The 12,477-nt window shown below is 42.9% G+C and overlaps 1 long non-coding RNA gene and 10 other non-coding genes across 12 annotated transcripts; all 11 read left to right on the top strand.

The window, feature by feature from the left end:
- Positions 1–180: 180 nt before the first annotated feature.
- LOC104665520 lies at positions 181–4,494 on the top strand. Of its 2 annotated transcripts, none has more exons than XR_748416.2 (12): positions 181–247; positions 1,141–1,193; positions 1,388–1,423; positions 1,615–1,654; positions 1,976–2,005; positions 2,296–2,333; positions 2,898–2,924; positions 3,114–3,167; positions 3,687–3,716; positions 3,886–3,908; positions 4,089–4,136; positions 4,313–4,494. It is a non-coding gene; the product is annotated as an uncharacterized LOC104665520 (long non-coding RNA). The 2 variants fall into 2 exon arrangements; XR_748415.2 differs by having other exon boundaries at positions 183–247; positions 4,317–4,494.
- LOC115899436 lies at positions 460–539 on the top strand. Its single transcript, XR_004059142.1, has one exon. It is a non-coding gene; the product is annotated as a small nucleolar RNA SNORD74 (small nucleolar RNA).
- LOC115899466 lies at positions 1,246–1,305 on the top strand. Its single transcript, XR_004059167.1, has one exon. It is a non-coding gene; the product is annotated as a small nucleolar RNA SNORD75 (small nucleolar RNA).
- On the top strand, positions 1,467–1,548 carry LOC115899417. Its single transcript, XR_004059129.1, has one exon. It is a non-coding gene; the product is annotated as a small nucleolar RNA SNORD24 (small nucleolar RNA).
- On the top strand, positions 1,814–1,881 carry LOC115899463. Its single transcript, XR_004059163.1, has one exon. It is a non-coding gene; the product is annotated as a small nucleolar RNA SNORD77 (small nucleolar RNA).
- Positions 2,159–2,219, top strand: LOC115899437. The gene has a single exon (XR_004059143.1). It is a non-coding gene; the product is annotated as a small nucleolar RNA SNORD44 (small nucleolar RNA).
- LOC115899464 lies at positions 2,476–2,541 on the top strand. The gene has a single exon (XR_004059164.1). It is a non-coding gene; the product is annotated as a small nucleolar RNA SNORD78 (small nucleolar RNA).
- LOC115899426 lies at positions 2,963–3,045 on the top strand. Its single transcript, XR_004059134.1, has one exon. It is a non-coding gene; the product is annotated as a small nucleolar RNA SNORD79 (small nucleolar RNA).
- LOC115899438 lies at positions 3,483–3,564 on the top strand. Its single transcript, XR_004059144.1, has one exon. It is a non-coding gene; the product is annotated as a small nucleolar RNA snR60/Z15/Z230/Z193/J17 (small nucleolar RNA).
- On the top strand, positions 3,947–4,023 carry LOC115899435. Its single transcript, XR_004059141.1, has one exon. It is a non-coding gene; the product is annotated as a small nucleolar RNA SNORD47 (small nucleolar RNA).
- Positions 4,171–4,247, top strand: LOC115899422. The gene has a single exon (XR_004059130.1). It is a non-coding gene; the product is annotated as a small nucleolar RNA SNORD81 (small nucleolar RNA).
- Positions 4,495–12,477: the final 7,983 nt, after the last annotated feature.

Genomic DNA, 12,477 nt, shown 5'->3' with positions numbered 1-12,477 from the left:
CGGGAGCACGGCGTCACGTGGGCGGTCATGTCTCCGCCCAAAATGGCGAGGAAGGGCGGGGAAAAGGGGCGGGCTTAGGGGGCGGGAAGAAGGTGGTGCTGGAGGAGGGAAAGATTGAGGGGCTTAGGGGGAGGAGCCGAAGCGGACGCCGCTGGGAGCGTGCGTCGTGACGTCATCACAAGAACTCTTATATACAGGAGCCCAGGCTCCATATTGTCTTTTCGAGGTAGGAGCCGAGTGTTGTGAGGTATGTTTTGTGTTTGCGAATGTTGCGGGTTTTGGGGCCCTCCAGCCTTTGTCAGCTAAGGTCACCCTGAACTGACTGGGACTTCTAAGCCAGTCGCGCGCCTTTGCAGGGCGTACAAGCTGAGGATGGTGGGGGATTGCACGTTTGGTGCTTCCGTGACCTAAGCTGCGACTATGTTGTTCCGGTAGAACTGCGGAGAAGCCTCGGCTCTCGTGCCCTGCCTGTGATGAAGCCTGTGTTGGTAGGGACATCTGAGAGTGATGATGAATGCCAACCGCTCTGATGGTGGCACGTGCCGAGTCTCCCGAGTAAGCGATTGTTAAGGGCCATGACCCGAGCCTCCATCAGCCGCCGGCTCTCAGGAAAGGCTGGCGGTGGTAGTCCACGTGCTTCTCCAAGTGCCCGCATTCCGCGGTGCCACCAATATTTCCATTAGTGTTTCTTTTTCCTTTTTTTTTTTTTTTTGAGACCGAGCCTCATTCTGTCACCCAGGCGGGAATGCAGTGGCGCCATCTCGGTTCATGGCAACCTCCGCGTCCTAGTTCAAGCAGATCTGCCTCAGCCTCCCAAGTAACTGGGACTACAGGCGCGCGCCCCCAGGCTAGGCTTTTGTATTTTTAGTAGGTCTCATCATGTTGACCAGACTGGTCTTAAACTCCTGACTTGAAGTGATCCACCAGCCGTGGTCTCCCAAAGTGTTGGAATTACTAGGCGTGAGCCAGTGCGCCCGGCCGTTAGTGGTTCTCAACTGCGGGTGCAGTGCTCCTTTGTAACATTAAGTGTATTCTTTACCTGTCGCTCGATAATGGTGTGTTTACCTGCATCATTGATTTAAAAACACGACATAAAGAACCGTGGAACAATGAATTAAAATCTGTACCTGATCTCTTTAGGTATGGTGCTGGGTGCAGATGCGATGTGGCTCTCGATAGCACCTTATGGACAGGTAAGAATCGGGGAAAGTACGGTGGGAAGAATGAAATCTAACAGGTGGTCTTAGCCTGTGATGCTTTAAGAGTAGTGGACAGAAGGGATTTCTGAAATTCTATTCTGAGGCTTTAATATTAACAGCATTGATATTTAGCGTGACTGCAGTGAGGTTCATTCTCACTGTTCTGCTTGCATCTTTTTGTTTTCTAGTTGTGTCCCAAAGGAGGGATGACAATAGCTACTGAAGTAAGTTGAAAATTCCCTCAAAAAGATTTAAAGTCACTGGATGTGCCACAATGATGACAGTTTATTTGCTACTCTTGACTGCTAGAATGATGAGGAGCTTAACCACCATTATCTTAACTGAGGCACCCAAAATGGTGATTTGGGGAACAGAGAGAGTACACCTAAGTTTACATGAAGTTGTTTATTCCCAGGTCCTAAAGAGCAAGCCTAACTCAAGCCATTGGCATACAGGTGAGAAACCTCTATATTGTACTTCTCACTTTTTGAGGGATTAGAAAATAGCCAAATGAATGATTTTATGTATATTAGTGTTTCTCTCCCCACTTTTCAAATGAGAGTTGTGCTCTCATATTGATACTAAATTTAATACTGAAGAAAATGTGAAACCAGATACTATGATGGTTGCATAGTTCAGCAGATTGAATCATGAAGAAAAGTACTACGTATCTGATGTATCTGGGGTGGTTGCAGTTTGCTGTTACTAGTTAAGCAGGGTACCACCAATCTACCATTAAAACATTCTTTACTGACAATTTTGTATTAAAATTACAGGCATTAGACAGAAAACTAGAAGTTGAAATGGTAAGTAAAATTATATCCAAGTAAACAGGTAACTGGGCAAACTGCCTATGGCACAAATGACTTTTTAGAGTTACCTCCTACCAGTGCTAAATGCATTAAATAAATGGCGGGTTCTTGTCCTGTTACGATTAATAAGAAAGTTTGTAAATGCAGCCTGGATGATGATAAGCAAATACTGACTGAACATGAAGGTCTTAATTAGCTCTAACTGATTAAAGGCATTTGTTAGTTTTGGCAGGGCGGGGGGGAAACTCATCTGTGGCTATTCTAAGACCACTCTTAATTTCTAGGTGGAGTCCAACTTGTCTGGACCAGCTTTATGTTTCTGGTAAGTATTAATGAAAATGCTGATAGTGATACGCTTACTGCTGAGCTAATGGTTTAAGGCTTGGCTGATGAATACTAACTGTTTTCCTTGAACATGTTTGGAACAGTGTTTATTTTCCTTGAGCATGTTTGGAACGGGGTTTATGTAATGATGTTGATCAAATGTCTGACCTGAAATGAGAGTGTAGACAAAAGGTAACACTGAAGAACCCTGTGACAGACAACTTTGAAAAGAGTTTAATGATGTTTAGCATTTTAATAGAAGGCCTTATTTGTATTCCACCTCCTGGTAACGTTTTTACCCGTGGATGGCTTGCTTGGGTGAGGACATGAAGATAGTTCCTGTCATATCTCTAACTTGTTTCTGAAATGTGGTCTTACTAATTGATGACTGTTACAGAGTCGTTTTGTTAGAAAATTCTGAAAAGTAGGTAGTATGAAAGTACTGTATTAAAGCAGTTATTTAAAAGCATTAGATAAGATATTTGAAAGTAAATATTTGAATATTGTTTACTTTGAAAAGTAAGTGATATTCAGTGTAGGAAATGGTGTGAAACTTTTTCAGGTGCCGATGTTTGGAGACCTTTTAAAGGTATGTTTTATTGATGTTAACATGTTTATTGAGTGAGCTACTGTTAGTGATGATTTTAAAATTAAAGCAGATGGGAATCTCTCTGAAAGAAAATGGAGATTAATCTTAAACTGAAACAGTAGTTGGGAAATCTTTTAGAAATCCACCTATTACTACTACTTATTGGTAAAGGAGATTAAATTTCTGCAGGTATGGAGAGTCGACTTGACTACACCGTGTGGAGCAAGTTTTAAAGAAGCAAAGGTATAGCAGTCCCAAGTTTTTTTTTTTTTTTTTAATTGAGGCCAGAGTCTAGCTCTTGCCCGGAATGGAGTGCAGTGGCACTATCAGCTCACTGCAACCTCTGCCTCCCGGGTTCTAGGGATTCTCCTGCCTCAGCCTCCTGAGTAGCTGGGATTACAGCCATGTGCCACCACGCCTGGCTAATTTTGTACTGCCGTGTTGTTCAGGCTGGTCTCCAACTCCTGACCTCAAGTGATTTGTGCGCATTGACCTCCCAAAGTGCTGGGATTACAGGCATGAGCCACTGGGTCCCACCTCAAGTCTGGTGTTGTGAAGCCGATACAATGATGATAACATAGTTCAGCAGACTAACGCTGATGAGCAATATTAAGTCTTTCGCTCCTATCTGATGTATCTGGCTGTAACATTCTAGTTTATGCCCGGAAAAGGGGAATATAGTCATTCTACAGTGTTTGGAGATTTTGGGTTACCCTTAATTGTATGCAAGTTGTCTTACTGTGTATTGTCCCTTAATTTCAGGACTCAGACTTCATGCTTGAAGAAATGCAGGTTAGTTTAAACTTTTAAGGAAATTTTTAAGGTGGCAAAAGGTTTTAGTGGCATATACACCTTAATCTGTAGATGGGAGTGATTAGCTGTTTGAAAGTTGAAATGTGACTGAAAAGGAAATAATGAGTAGGGCAAATATTAAATGGGATTATTTTTCATCTTCAAACAGGCAGACCTGTTATCCTAAACTAGGTGAGTCAGCTTTTGGTACATGTGATAATTTTCAACTTAACCAATGATGTAATGATTCTGCCAAATGAAATATAATGATATCACTATAAAACCGTTCCATTTTGATTCTGAGGTTACTCTACTAACAAGCATCACACGTTTGTTTTTTTGCCATGATTAATACGTTGTCTTTGCTTTCAGGGTTTTTAATGACCACAGCAAGCAAGCATGCAGCTTACCGCTTGAAAGGTGAGGATTGGAAATATCGGGACTATTATAATTGCAGAATACATGATGATCTCAGTCCAGCTTGAACTCTCTCACTGATTACCTGATGACAATAAAAGATCTGATATTCTGCATTCCCATGTAGCATTTTAACTGAAGTCTGGAAATGTGGCTAAAAGTCTGTCTTATTTTTTGAGACAGGGTCTTGCCTCACCCACGCTGGAGTGCAGTGGCCCTTTGAGGCTTACTACAGCGTCAGACTTCTGGGCTCAAGTGATCCTCGGCCTCCCAATGGTCTTTGTAGACAGCCTGTTGGAGTCTCATGGCACAAGAAGATTAAAACAGTGTCTCCAATTTTAATAAATTTTTGCAATCCTTTTGGAGTGTATAGTATTTACTTTAAAAAGCACAGTGCTTTTCATCTGTTCATTAGCTGTAAGCATAAATCACATTCAAAGGCTATTATAACTCCATGGCATTTAACACTGCAGCCAGTTAAAATTTCATGGGTGTGGGGAAAAGAGATCAGACTGTTACTGTGTCTATGTAGAAAGAAGTAGACATAAGAGACTCCATTTAGTTTCGTTCTAAGAAAAATTATTCTGCCTTGAGATGCTGTTAATCTGTAACCCTACCCCCAACCCTGTCCTTGCGGAGACTTGCTGTGTCAACTCAAGGTTTAATGGATTTGGGGCTGTGCAGGATGTGCTTTGTGAAACAAGTGCGTGAAGGCAGTATGCTTGCTACAGTCATCACCATACTCTAATCTCAAGTACCCAGGGACACAAACTGCAGAAGGCCGCAGGGACCTCTGCCTAGGAAAGCTAGGTATTGTCCTAGGTTTCTCCACATGTGATAGTCTGAAATGTGGCCTCGTAGGAAGGGAAAGACCTGATCATCCCACAGCCCGACACCCATAAAAGGTCTGTGCCTATGCTGAGGAGGATTAGTGAAAGGAAGGCAAGCCTCTGGTAAAACCCAATCCCATGTTCTATTTACTGAGATAGGAGAAAACCGCCTTAGGGCTGGAGGTGGAACGTGCTAGCAGCAGTGCTGCTCTTTATGCACTGAAAATGTTTATGGAGATGTTTGTATATATGCATATCAAAGCACAGCACTTTTCCTTAAACTTATGACACAGATCTTTATTCATATGTCTTCTTGCTGATCTCCCTACTATGACCCTATTGTCCTGCCACTTCCCGCTCTCTGAGATGGTAAAGATAATGATCAATAAATACTGACGGGTGCCCGCGGTCCTCCATATGCTGAGCGCTGGTCCCCTAGGCCCACTTTTCTTTATACTTTGTCTCTGTGCCTCTCTTAACTCTTGTTCCACCTGATGAGAAACGCCCATGGGTGTGGAGGGGCAGGCCACCCCTTCATATGGGTATTTTACAAGGTGTTTTATGCGTTAAAAGTGCAGTATTTCCTAATTCCCCATATGAGCAAATGGTCAGGTTTCATAGGCCTCTGTGCTAATTGGTTTTGAGCTTAAAGTATTGACGGGAGCTCCTTTTGAGAAAGTCATGGTGAGTCTGAGGCTGGGAAAATAAGCTATAGAAATGCCCAACTAGTGATAGGAATTAATGGAATTGGGAAAATCTACAATCCATAGCCATGGTGATAGGTTTTTGGCAAGCAAGTGTTTAGGGATGCCAAAAGTGGGTATAAGGGGCACAACTGGTTACTTTAAAGCAATCTGCCCCAGGGAAATGTAGGACCAAGGGGCCAAAATTCCAAGGTGGGTGGATTTTCGAGTGTCAGTACAGCTGTGGTTATAATGATGTCAGCAGTAATGGTTTTACAAATCTGAGTTTCTGGGCTAAACTGCTTTAGTCCCATTAATGATAAAAAAAACTTGTTTCCACTTACCCTCTGAATTCCTTTTTTTGAGACTGAATCCCTGTTGTCCAGGCTGGAGTGCAATGGCGTGATCTCAACCACTGCTCACTGCAACCTCAACCTCCTGGGTTCAAGCAATTCTCCTCAGCCTCTGCCATCGCAACAGGCTAATTTTGGTATTTTTAGTAGAGATGAAACCCCGTCCTCCCAAAGTGCTGGGATTGCAGGCTTGAGCCAGTGTGCCTGGCCTCTTCAGGCTTTTTATACTTGATGTTTTCTTCAGGACTCTCCCCATTGTGGTCGTTTCACAATCTCATTGAAATGTCAGCTTATGCACTAAACGCATATAATTTTTGTAGATGGGGAATACATATAAATTTTGTCTAAGAAAAAAGGCCTCCTCCTTCCCCAAATAAACATTGTTTCATTTCCTGGGGCCCACCCAAATGTTTCACACAGGCTGTAAAAAACTAACACCTGGCCGGGTGCTGAGGTGGGCGGATCACCTGAGGTCAGGATTTCAGGACCAACCTGGCCAACATGGTGAAACCCCATCTCTACTAAAAAAAAAATTACAAAAATCTAGCCGGGTATAGTGGTGGCCTCCTGTAATCCCAGCTACTCGGGAGGCTGAGGTTGCAGTGACTGAGATTGTGTCACTGCACTCCAGCCTGGGTGACAGGGTGAGACTCCGTCTCAAGAAAAGAAAAAGGCTGGGCGTGGTGGCTTATGCCTGTAATCCCAGCACTTTGGGAGGCCGAGGCGGGTGGATCATATGGTCAGGAGTTTGAGACCAGCCTGACCAACATGGTGAAAGCCCCATCTCTACTAAAAATACAAAAATTAGCCAGGTGTGGTGGTGTGCACCTGTGATCCCAGCTACTCGGGAGGCTGAGGCAGGAGAATCGCTTGAACCTGGGAGGTGGAAGTTGCAGTCAGCTGAGATCATGCCACTGCTCCAGCCTAGGTGACAGAGCAAGACTGTCTCAAAAAAAAAAAAAAAAAAAAAAAAAAAAAATAGCACCACCTACTGCAAATGGTTACCCTTTCATGCGACCACCATCATCTGTGTTTATTTCCCCCACAAGAATGTAAGTGCTTCAAGTTTATTCCTTAATGTTGAAAAAAATGAATGAAATTGCAAATGTGGTAGATCAGTTTTGGGGGAGGTACCAAAGACTGAAATTGGTAAAATACCTTGATTTAGAAGTGAAAAACGATATTACATTTCAAAGTATCTTTTCACCAGGTGTGATGGCTCAGGCTTCGATACCAGCCTGGCCAACATGGCAAAACCCGGTCTCTACTGGAAAAAAATGAAAATTAGCCGGGTGTGGTTGTGTGGGCCTGTAGTCTCAGCTACTCTGAACCCTGGAGGTGGAGGTTGCAGTGAACCAAGATTGTGCCACCTCACTCCAACCTGGGCCTCCTAGGCTCAAGTGATTCTTGTGCCTCAGCTACCTGAGTAGCTGGGATGACAGGTGTGTGCCACCACACCTAGCTTTTTTTTTTTTTGTATTTTTAGTAGAGATGGGGTTTCACCACGTCAGCTAGGCTTGTCTTGAACTCCTGGCCTTAAGTGATCCAATCACCCCACCATCCCAAAGTGCTGGGGTTACAGGTAGGAGCCATTGCGTCCAGCCAAGTTCTATTTTTGTTCCCTCTTTTTTTTTTTTTGAGACAGAGTTTTGCTCTTGTTGCCCAGGCTGGAATGTAGTGGCACAATCTTAGCTCACTGCAACTTCTGCCACCCAGGTTCAAGCGATTCTCCTGCCTCAGCCCCCCGAGTAGCTGGGGATTACAGGCGTGCGCCACCATGCCTGGTTATTTTTGTATTTTTAGTAGGGAGGGGGGGTTTCACCATGTTGGCCAGGCTGGTCTTGAACTCCTGACCTTGTGATCTGCCCGCCTAGCCTCCCAAAGTGCTGGGATTACAGGCGTGAGCCACCACATCCAGCCTCTTGTTCTCCCTTTTATATATAAGTGTGATTTTCTGAATCAGAAAACTTTGACGGGCATATTAAAAGATTTAAGTTGTATGTAGTGGCTCACGCCTGTAATCCCAGCGCTTTGGGAAACCAAGGCGGGGGGGATTGCTTAAGTCCAGGAGTTCAAGACCGGCCTGGGCAACATAATGAGACCCTGTCTCTACAATTAAAAAAAAAAAAAAAAAAAAGAGCCAGGCGTGACGGTGCATGCCTGTAGTCCCAGCCACTCATGAGACAGGTGGGACGATTGCTTGAGCCCAGGAAGTTGAGGCTGCAGTGAGCTATGTTCACACCACTGGACTTCAGCCTGGGTGACAGGGTGAGATGTTGTCTCAAATAAAATAAAATATTAAAAAATTGGATTACCTTATTCAGCATTCTGTTGTTGTTGTTGTTTTTTTTTTTTTTTTTTTTTAGTAGAGACGGGGTTTCACCGTGTTAGCCAGGATGGTCTTGATCTCCTGACCTCGTGATCCGCCCGTCTCGGCCTCCCAAAGTGCTGGGATTACAGGCTTGAGCCACTGCGCCCGGCCCAGCATTCTGTTGTTTAGCAGTTTTGGAATTTTAGTTGTTAGCAAATCTTGACCTTGAGTACACGTTATTTTGATATGCTGTGTGACAAAATGGGAAGTATGCATGAAGCACGTCTGCCACAAAGTATGGATTTCTAGATATTTTTTCCCCTAGAAAAAGTAGTTACAATGTTTGAGATACAAGCTGAATTAGCTTTTTTCACAGAACATTTTTAGTTGAAACAAATCTGACAAATTACTCATATTTTAGGAGTAATTTTGGCAGAGATTTGCTCAAAAAAGAACAAGTAAGCTTGGAAAAAACTGATGGTATTTGTTGCCAATGGTAAAACTCAAGCTTCCAAATGAAACTTAAAATTTTGGAAGGCTTGTATACACCTCTGTGCTCTTATAGCTTCCTCAGACTTTAAAGACTTTTGTAATGAGATTGGTGGTAATATTAATTAATGGTATTTTATTTTAGACATTGTATATCAAAACGTGTCAACATTTGGAAGATTTGCATAACTCAGTGAACCAATATTTTCCAAATGGTCAATGACTGGACTGGTGTTACAAATATCACACATAGGTAAAAGTTCTATTTAAATATAAGGACACCAATGGACTTTAGAAAAGCTCATCAATATGATTTCAGAATCCACACTGCAACTAACCTTTAAGGAACTCTACTACTTGTCATATTTTGGTGTGGTATCAAAGAGAATATCCATAATTATCAGAGAAAGCTAATAAAATACTCCCTTTTCCAACTTTATATTTGAGTGGGGCGAGATTTTCTTCATATACTTCAACCAAAACAGCATATAACAACAGATATCAGAATCTCGTGTCTTCTATTAAGCCAGAAATAAAAAATATTTGCAGAAATACAAAACAATGTTACTCTTCTATTTTTTTTTTTTTTTTGAAAATACTTATTTTTAAAACAAAAACATGGCTGAATATGGTGGCTCACACCTTTGTAATCCCAGCACTTTGGGAGGCTGAGGCAGGCAGATCACCTGAGGCCAGGAGCTTGAGACCAGCCTGGCCAACATGGCAAAACCCCATCTCTACTAAAAATACAAAAATTAGCCAGGCGTGGTGGCGGCCACCTGTGGTCCCAACTATTCAGGAGGCTGAGGCAGGACAACTGCCTGAACCTGGGAGGTGGAGGTTGAAGTGAGCCGAGATCGCACCACCGCACTCCAGCCTGGCGAACAGAGTGAGACTCTGTCTCAAAATAAAATAAAAACTTGCTATTTGTGTTAACATGTAATGGGTTATTTTAAAATGAAAAAATCATTAAATCAATAATTAATTAATTAAATAGGCTGAGGCAGGAGAATCACTTGAACCCAGGAGGCGGGGGTTGTAGTGAGCCAAGATGGCGCCACTGCACTCTAACCTGGGCAACAGAGTGAGACTCCGTCTCAAAAAAAAAAAAAAGAAAAAAGTTACAAATCAAAAGAATTTCAAGGCAGAAGTGAAGACTGAGTAGAAGAAAACAATTTCAAAATCACTGATCAAGACCTTGTTCTCATTTTATATATTTTTTTGAAATGGAGTCTTGTTCTGTTGCCAGCCTGGAGTGCAGTGGCGTGACCTCGGCTCACTGCAACCTCTGCCTCCTGGGTTCAAATGAGTCTCCTGCCTCAGCCTCCTGAGTAGCTGGGGCTACAGGCATGCGCCACCATGCCTGGCTAATTTTTGTATTTTTAGTAGAGATGGGTTTCACCATGTTGGCCAGGATAGTCTCGATCTCTTGACCTTGTGATCCATGCGCCTCAGTCTCCCAAAGTGCTGGGATTACAGGCATGAGCCACTGCACCCAGCCTCATTTTACAATTATTATTAAAACTTTTATGTGTATGATTAGAACTTAAAATCACAATGAGTTTTGGTGTTCACTTTTTTGCACATTTGAGGTTAATCTAAGGTGGATTAGAATTTTCAGTTACTTATAATTGAGAGAAAATAGTGTTCAGTGATTAATAACATCTTTGTTACCTTTTTTTTTGAGATGGAGTCTTGCTCTGTCACCCAGGCTGAAGTGCAGTGGCACCATCTTGGCTCACTGCAACCTCCATCTCCCAGGTTCAAACAAACCTCACACCTCAGCCTCCCGAGTAGCTGGGATTACAGGCATGCGCCACCATGGCCAGCTAATTTTTGTGTTTTTAGTAGACACAGGGTTTCACTATGTTGGCCAGTATTGGGGACCGTGCTGGGGGTGGTGGAGAATGAACAGACACAAGAGACAAAGACAAACAGAGAACATGGCGGCCACGCCTAGAGCCTCCGCCTCACTTTATTTATACTCCATAAATCCCACGTCAGCAAAAATAACACAATGCAAAACAAACTTTCTGCACCCAGATGTAAACTTCTACTTAGTTCCTTGTCTCTAAGCTCTTTCTTATTTTGTCTGCCTTCTTGGCGCCTACTAGAGTTCATTAAAAGTTCAACTAGAGATACTGTCCTTGACTACTGGAGTTCATTGAAAGTGCAACTAGCTAGAGATACTGTCCTTGAGCCTTATCTATTCTTAGCATATTATTTTCAATGGCCCCTGCACCCCCTTTTTGTTTGGCCTCAATCCTAGAAAGGTAGCCCATACTTGTTTCTGTTTTTTCCTTTGTTTTTGGATGCGACGGAGGGAGCATCGGATTACCAGGAGAAGTAGACTCAATCCAAGCGCCCAAAGCAAGATACTTCCAGAGATGGTAGAAATCCATGTTTTCGTCTGGGGCCATGGGTTAAGGGCAGCAAAACTTTGACCCAGCTCCTGCAAGGTAGCGGCCCCGGACAATACATGGAATTGTTGTCGAAATGCTTCAGAAATGTTTTGAGTGAATTCTTGGATGTCCAAACTAATATTTTTATGGCCTATTAATAATCCTCAGATTTCGGTCCAATTCCGAGAAACATTAAAAGGCACAGGTGTTACGCAAAATTGAGTGGAGTTCCAATCACATTGCAATGTTATTCGAGTACTGAGGACAGTGAGCTGATCTCCAAGCCACGTTAAGGCTTGTTCTACGTTGTCCAATCTTTCAGCGAGTTGAGAGTCAATGTTCCGTTGTTGAAGCCACAACCGATGAGATTGCTCATGCCATTGCTGCACAAATTTAGCATTTTGTATGCTTTGATGTAGAGTGAGTCCTGCCACGGCTGCAGTGGAGGCGATGGCGACAAGGCCCATTACCGAGGCGACTATAAGTCCAAGGGCACGATGGGTCCACTGGAGGGAAGTCCAAATATAAGTTTCAAGAGGTGATGCCCCCCACGGTCACGTAAGTTTGACAGGTAGCCAAATTTCCTTACGAGCCCTGAGGATATAAATATCCCCAGTAAAGTTGTGCCACCAGGAATGACTGAGGCAAGACAAAAATGTACACGTATCTGTACAATTAACAATTCCCGTATCATTATCCCATGTTAAATTCCCTGCTAATAATAGGTAAGGCTTTCGGACACAAGCAATAATATATCGGGAGATATTCCGATGTAATTGAATATGAAAGGGGTTATTCGGGTTAGAAAGATTAAGGGACCTATTCCCCACAAAAGTACTAATAGCATCACCTGCAGCTAATAACTTCCAAAGATGACTTTGTACTTGTAAAGAGTATCTAAGATGAGGCATAGGTGGCGACAAGCCTCCTTCACGCCATACCAAAGTTTCATTACCGTTAGCAGCAACACTTTTATTTACCTGGTGCCATTTCAAAGGTATGTGACTAAATTTTGTTTGAAAATTACCGTGCACACTCCAATCAATTACTTGCATTATATGCTAATAAAATGCGGGGCTTAGTTCCCCGACAATGTTGCCACTCCAATACCTCAATATTAGGGGAAACCTCTGGACTAGGACAAAAAGGTAAGGAACTAGGAATAGTCTCATTAATATATACAGTATGATTATAATGAAAACTTCTAGTTACGATAATAACGGTATTGGCAGCCACATGGCTATGATTATAGCGAACAGCCCAAGCTTCATGCGAT

The sequence above is a fragment of the Rhinopithecus roxellana genome, chromosome 8 (assembly GCF_007565055.1).
Source record: "Rhinopithecus roxellana isolate Shanxi Qingling chromosome 8, ASM756505v1, whole genome shotgun sequence".
Classification (NCBI taxonomy): Eukaryota; Metazoa; Chordata; class Mammalia; order Primates; family Cercopithecidae; genus Rhinopithecus; species Rhinopithecus roxellana.
This window is presented reverse-complemented; position numbering and strand designations above follow the sequence as displayed.